General features: G+C 37.5%; 1 pseudogene; it reads right to left on the reverse strand.

Moving 5' to 3' along the window:
• Nucleotides 1–3,251: 3,251 nt before the first annotated feature.
• Nucleotides 3,252–7,479, reverse strand: part of LOC102481510 (putative ATP-dependent RNA helicase DDX52) — an 81,548-nt pseudogene continuing 77,320 nt past the window's right edge.

Genomic DNA, 7,479 nt, shown 5'->3' on the forward strand with positions numbered 1-7,479 from the left:
TATATTTGCATATATGTATGTGTGTGTGTGTATATATATATATAAATAAAGATGTTTATATGTCTGTGTGTATATATATAGAGAGAGAAAATTACATATATGTATATATAGAGAGATGTTTATATACGTGTATATATATATATTATACACACACACATATGCATATATCTTACAACAACTCCACAGGACAGGCTGTATCCCACTTCTGGAGGTGTGGTAATAGATGTGAAGAGGTTGAGTAATATATCACAGTCCCCCCACAGCCTTCCAGTCAACCAGGACCATAGGCATGCCTATAGCGCATCCAGTGTGCTCAGGTCAATGCAGGATTCAAACCCTGGGCCTTCCCATATGGTTCCTGTACGCTAAGTGGCATTCTCTTTGCTGTGTCAGGAGTTATATCCTCTGACAATTTTGTTTGTCTTATTACAGAACTATAATGTGCTGTTCAATAAATATAGTAGCTGATTTTTTTTTCTTAACTACAGAATGAGAGGAAAAGAGATTTTCATACTGAGAAAATGAGCTATTAGAAATAGAGCTTTTCCCCTTCTTAACCATAGATGCTAGTTAAGTTTACACAAATCTTTGGCATTCATCCGCATGATGCCAAATGAGTTCAAGAAGTCACTGTAATATTTATCTGCAAACAGTTTCAAATGACAAGTGCTTCCGTTCCTTTGTTGATAAATTTCAAAGGTAAATACATTCCACATCCTCTTGATCATCCCCTCTCCTCAGGAAGAATCACGAAGATCATTCCCTTCAAGCAGGCGCTGTTACAGTGATGAAGTTATAACATGCATTTATAGATGCACATGTTGATTTTTTTTCTGTAAGTCTTATTGTGGAAAGTCTTCATAGCACTGTTGTACTCACTTTCCTGGAGAGTAATATATCTCTAAGCTCTGAATAGTTCATAATTTATTTTCTTATAGTAATGGTCATGTCATCCTAATTAATCCAAATTTGAAGTACAGCAATTTAAACCTCTTCTCTATCATTCTGCCATTACCATTCATAAACACACACACACACACACACACACACACACACACACTGTTTTTAGCTACCATCTAAAGTTTCATTAACTTATTGTAGTAATCCCCCATGGCCCTCTCATTTCTAGAATAGATTGAATGCCTGTAGTTCACCTGTTAAAATCCATTTTTCAACCAAATAAATCCCATTGTTTCTTGGGCCTCATATGTGTTTTGTATCTAGAATTTTATGTACTATATCTTGTTAACCATATTCATTAAGAAAATAGCTGCTCCTCCCTTAATGATCTGCCTTTTTTTTTTTTTTTAAGTTATTCTTGCCATAAGGCACATGCACTCACTGGAGAGAGACAGTAAGAGAGAAAGTGAGAAATCATACCCCCCACTCTGCTGGGAGATGACCACACCATATCTCTTCTCCTCTATTAAGTGAGGGGGTGCCCATAAAAAAAGACTCATTTCTGAATAAAGCATTAAAAATAAATTTTCCAGGGTCAGCAGGTGGCATAGCAGTTAAGGCACTTGGCTGACCAGGATTTGAGTCCTGGATCCAGCAGCTTAAAATTCACACTGGGCATGACCAAAATATCAAAAGGAGAATGGAGAAGGGATTTCAGCATAGCCATCTCCCTCTGGGGGGTGATTTCTCACTTTCCCTCTTTCTATCTCTCTAGCAAGCACACGTGTCCTATGCAAAAAAATAAAAATAAAAAATAAAAAAGTAAATTTTCCTATATAAAGATTGATGTTTTCTGTGGATTTCTATTTTAGACAGGGCAATTGGATCTTCTGCAGTATATAAGGTCTCAAGATACCAAATTGAAAATCTCCAAGACCATTCTACTGGATCTATGAGGTTAAACTATTTTTAAGAAAATATTAAAATGTTATTATTTTCATTCTCACTCCAACAAGTGAACAGTACAATTTCCCAGAACTACACAATGTGTGATATCATAACCTCTTGACTGAAAAAAGACATTAAACAGATTTGCAAAACATAAAGCAATGCTATGATTTTCACTCTTATTTTTGGTTTTGAAAAACAGATATTTGTCATAAAAATAGATTATGTTTACATAAGTTTATTTTGTTTTTATGGTCAATGTATTAAAATAAATGTTTTTAAAATTTTCTGATTTTTTTATTTCTAGTAGTATAAATATTGATGGAGATAACTTATAAATATGAACATTCTTGAGATCTTCAATATTTTTTAAGGCTATAATAAAATATTGAGACAGAAAATTTGAGAATTGCTATAGACGGGTATCACACATTTTCCTTTTAGGTGGTGGTGAAGTAAATAGATGTAAAGTGTAAGCTTCTTGGCACAAATATGGAATGCGGTTATAGGGCTACTCACTGTTGCGAAGTAGCACGTGGCCCATGAGAAAGACAAACAAAAGCTCTGGGAAATAGCACTCCTGTCTAGCAGCCTCCTTGGAGCTGCAGGTCTGTTCTCAGGAAAGAAAGGCACAAGCCCGTGGTGGACAGATGACTGTCACTTCACTATTTCCAACAGTGAAAGCAATTTTTTTTCTTGGACATATATGTAGATTATGATGTAGAAGGACATGGGGACTTTACTTCATTTTGTGTTCTTATAATTCTTACAAGGTATCTTTTTTAGAGCCAAGAAGGATACTTAATGGGTCAATAATTTAAAGTCCTAGGAAACTTGAATAACCAGCCACAGAAGAAACATCTTCTTGTCACGGCTTACATCACAAAAGGCCTTCGGTAAATTAAACAATATTCAAGAGAGTAGTATATATATTTTTTTTTCTCAGTAACTGGTCTTGGCTGCTTCTTGTCCATATAAACATAAATAATAATAATAACAAAAAAAAAGAATAAGTAGGTGGGTAGAAAGGTCATTTGAATTCAATCTCGAGGGTTTATTTTGAAATTCTGCTCCAGATGCCTTTCCATATCATACATATTTCTTCATACTTGAAGGAAAAACTTTTAAAAGGTTACTATATTTGGCTGTTTTTAAAGAGAGAGAAATCTCATGTATTCACTGGAGAGCCAGAGACAGAAAGCGAGAAATCACCACTGCCTCAAGGGGAATGACTATGCCACATTCCATTCTCCATTCTCCTCTTGGGAATTTGGGTTCACACTCACAGGAACCCGGCATGAGTTTTAAGCGACAAGGTCCAGGACTTGAACTGGGGTCAACCACATGGGAGTCCAGTGATGTAACCATTATGCCATCTGCTGGTCCGTCTTTCCAATGATTTCTTAATCATTCTTCTTTTCTTTTTTTCTCTTCTTTCCTTTGTTTAGTAATTTTTCAAAACCTTTCATATATTCTGGATTGGGACACCCAGCCTGCTGTATAGCATTGGCAACACTATTTGATAATAGTTTTCCATCCTCAGTGAAAAATGTAACAGCTTTCCCCTGAGGTTCTGCTCATCTAATTTGACCTACCCTGTGGATATAATCCACTGAGCTAGTGGGAAATTCATAGTTGGTTACCAAGGTCACAACCTTAAAATCGATCCCTCTTGCAGCAAGGCTGTACAAGTAAGAACCCAGAATTTTCCTGTTTTGAAGCTCTGGTCCGCATTATCTCTCTGTTGCTGTGTCCTCTCTGCATGAGCAATATCCACATTAATACCTTCCTACAGAACTCATGAAAAACATCTTTTGCTCTCTCAGTGGACTGAATAAAAACAAGCACAGGAGGATCAAAACCCTTTTTTGTAAGTTGTCTCATTGCTAGAAGTTTTCCGGTCCCAGATTCAGCAAAGAGAAGATCTTGTTCTATAGTTTCTACTGAATTCTTTGCTCCAATGAATACAGTAATGGCATTGTCCAGGCTGAGCTTGCACCACTGTTCAGCATTGTATGTGAAAGTTACACTGAACATAGCTCTTCTGACCTCGTGGAATGTGCAGGCCAGGGATATAGAAGCCAGTGGTCTCTGAAGTCGGTTTTTCTATCTTCGGTTTGTCTGATTCATCTACTACCAACATTTGTTAGGTCTACTCCTGGTGGATATTGCTTTAATAAATATTAGGCCACTGGATGCATTTTTTGCATAGAAAAATACAACATGACTTTCATGATGACCCAATAGATTAGTTGATTTTGAGTAGTCACAAGAGTATCAAACTTAGATGATTTAGGTCCAAGTTTCTTGGTTAACACTACTGCTTTGTGGGTCAGGTGTATCCTGAATCCTGTTTCCTCAGAGAATTTATTAATGCCCAGTGATGAGTGCTAAAAGCCAACGGTTTTCCAGATTCAGTAGGAACAGAAGTCAGACGTTTCCAACCATGTAGCATAACTGGAATGACCTGCATTTGGATGATCATAGGCATTCGGAAAACCTGCATCTAGAATGTTCTGAAGCAGCTGAGTATTGATTTTATATTTCTGTCAAGATGTTGAAATGTACCATTTTGGTCAGAAAGATAAGTTCCTTGGGCATAAATTTTGTGTTTATTCCAGATGAAGTTTATATTTTTCTCTCTAAGATGTCCCAACTTTCCTGAAGTTAGTTTACTTTCTGCTTTAATTCTTTCATTTTCAACCTTTGCTTCTACAGATGATATCCACTGTACAGTAGTGCCTTCCTCTTGAGCAGTAACTTCTGAAGTCATCTCTTTCTTCTTCTTTTTCCTCTTAATCTGCTCCTCCTTCCTTTCAGTTAGGTTTTCTTCTTCTTTCTCTTGGACCTCCCGATGTGTTCCTGATGCTCCACCCTCAACAAGGTAGGTTAGCCATTCTTCTTGAATTAACAAAGGTCTCTTCCAAGAGCAAGAAAAACAAGTTCAACAAATATGCACACTGAATAATGATTAAAAGTTATTTAGGTCATGAAAAAGATAAATATATCAGACTGTTCAAGGTTCTCTTTGGAAAGTTGTGCAAGTCGAACATTGAAGAGTCGACAGCTGCAGGGGTCCTTGCAAGCTGAAGTCCAGTCAGTTTCTCCTGGTAAACTACTCACCTGACACTTGACCCTTGATCATTACCCCAACAAAGAGATGCATTCTACTTAGGAAGAAAGCCTGAGTTCACCTGATAGGGTGCTATTTTAATGATCTGCACAAAGATGCTACATGGGACATCAATAGCCCTATCTCTCTATCCTATGAAGGCAGGCTTTCCATGTTTGCATTGCTCTATCTCATCACCTAAATTAATCCCTGATGCATAGTAAAAATAACTCAATAGATATTTGTTGAGTGAATTTACAAAAGCATTAAACTATGGATCGATAGTTAACTAGAAAGATGCTTATAATGGCATAGTTTTATAACTTGTCCTTGACCCTGAACCAGTCAGTATTTTTATTAATGCTGAGCTATAGAAAGAGAATTATGCTGATTAAATTTTCAGATGATCCAAATCTGAGAGGATTATCTAATGCTACTGATGACATTATCAAGACTCAAAAAATAAAAATGGCAAGGTAAATGATGGGCCCAAACTAATATAAATCAACTTAACCAAACTTAATATCCTTTGTGAAGGCTCAAAGAATCAATTTTTATAACTATATGCTTAGGAATCCCTGATAAAAAGTAGTTTAGATTGAAAACTTGTAAATGCTTTTTGTTTGACTAAAATTATAAAAAAATTTTAACAATATGACTCAGTGTCATAATAAGCAAAAGTTATTGAAAGTAAAGTGCCGTGTACAAACTTAAATCTAAAGTAGATGCTAACTCAATGTTGTATTTGCCATTCCACATCTTAAGTATCATATCCAGTTTGGAATATTATATTTTAAAACATTAGATTTTTCTTTTATGCAGAAATATAATTTTCTAGAAGAAAGCTTGACCTATAAAAAGAATGAGGCAGGAGCACATCTGGCATTTATTTAATGTTTATGAAACAAGTGACACCTGTTACCACCACTTACAGGAGGAGTCTCAGTGCAAGGAAGATAGTTAAGAGTATAATGATGTCACCACAAGAGCAGCAGTCTTGACACTGCATGGTCTACAAGTGTGGGGATCATCTTGAAAGACTCATAGGCACTGTGTGGAGCAATAGTTTACTCACAGAGAAGAGCAAACGGGCTTGGATTGACTTCAACCATGAATATGGGTCCCGTGTGGCCAATGGGTCTCATTCCACAGTTGATACAAATAGATGGTCTGCTTGTATCCACCCCTGGTGCAAATGGAAAACTCTTTCTTAACTTATTTCTTACATCCGGGAACAGATTTAGCAGTAGGGCTAGTTGGGCTCCATATTATGCACATAACTGTGGCAGAACAAAAGAACACATGTAAGTCTAGAACAGGGAAAGATATCACAAAAGAAAGGTATACCCAGCATAGACTTAAAGGACTCCATCTCCTTTTGAGGAATGTTCAGGACCAAAGTGCATCCTTAGATCAGCATCAAGAGATGAAAAACTGCATAAGTACCATTCCCAGCAATATTTATCTTCAAGTATTTGAATGACTTTTCTGTCTTCCAAGAGGAGTCTGATTTTAGTGTGCTGTTTTCAATGTCTATTTATTTACTTCTTCCATGAGTGAGAGAAACAGAGACTGTGAGAGAGGGAAAGATAGAAATTGTACCCTCAACAGGGCCTTGAGTCAGTGACCTATCCCAGCTTATAGGAAACCCCGGAATCTGGGCACATGTGTGCTGGTAAACTCAGGGAGGTCTCTGACCTTGAGCTGGAAATTTTTCCATGAGAATTGTGTCCCATGGCTGTGCCTCTTGTCTGCCCACCTTAGCCTTCCTTTGAATCATTCTAGATGGCAGGAATTAGATCTACATTGGAAAAGTACAGGGAGTTGTATTGCATCTCAGCGTATGAAAAAGTGCCAAACAAAGGTTTAAGAAAATAAAATGGGCTATGTTTGAGTCACTGTGCTTTCTCTTCATGATTATATTCACAAAGATTACAGATATTAGTGCCAAGGTATAGAATTACCACTTTATTGGGAAACATAGATGACTTCACAGATCACTTTCTAAGCCAAGGTTCTGTGATACACTGGGATTCTAATTCTAGTATGTGGTAGCAATAATAAATGGAAAATAAAATTAATTTGTTTTCTCTGTATGTCTTACCCCAGAAAAATATCTGTAGACTAGTTCAGTTAAAACCACTGAGTCCTGGGAACCAGCAGTTAGCGTAATGGCTATGTCGCTGGACTCCCACGTAGTCGACCGCGGTTCGCGTCCTGGACCCGGTGGCTTAAAACTCACGCCGGGCGCGTGTGCGTGCATGCCCAAGATCCCGAGAGGAGAATGGAGGAGAAGGGATTGCGGCGTGACCATCCCCCCTGGGGGGTGATTTCTCGCTTTCTGTCTCTATGTCTCTCTCTGTCTGTCTGGTGAGCGCACGCGCCCTATAGCAAAAATCTCTCAAAAAAAAAAAAAAAACCACTGAGTCCTCATCTCACCTAATTCACTTAAACATTGGGTGGTACAAATACATAGTCACCCTCACTATCTCTCCCTTCTCTCTCTCTCTCTCTCTCTC

Source organism: Tupaia chinensis, unplaced genomic scaffold (assembly GCF_000334495.1).
Source record: "Tupaia chinensis unplaced genomic scaffold, TupChi_1.0 Scaffold140301_1, whole genome shotgun sequence".
NCBI classification, from domain to species: Eukaryota; Metazoa; Chordata; class Mammalia; order Scandentia; family Tupaiidae; genus Tupaia; species Tupaia belangeri.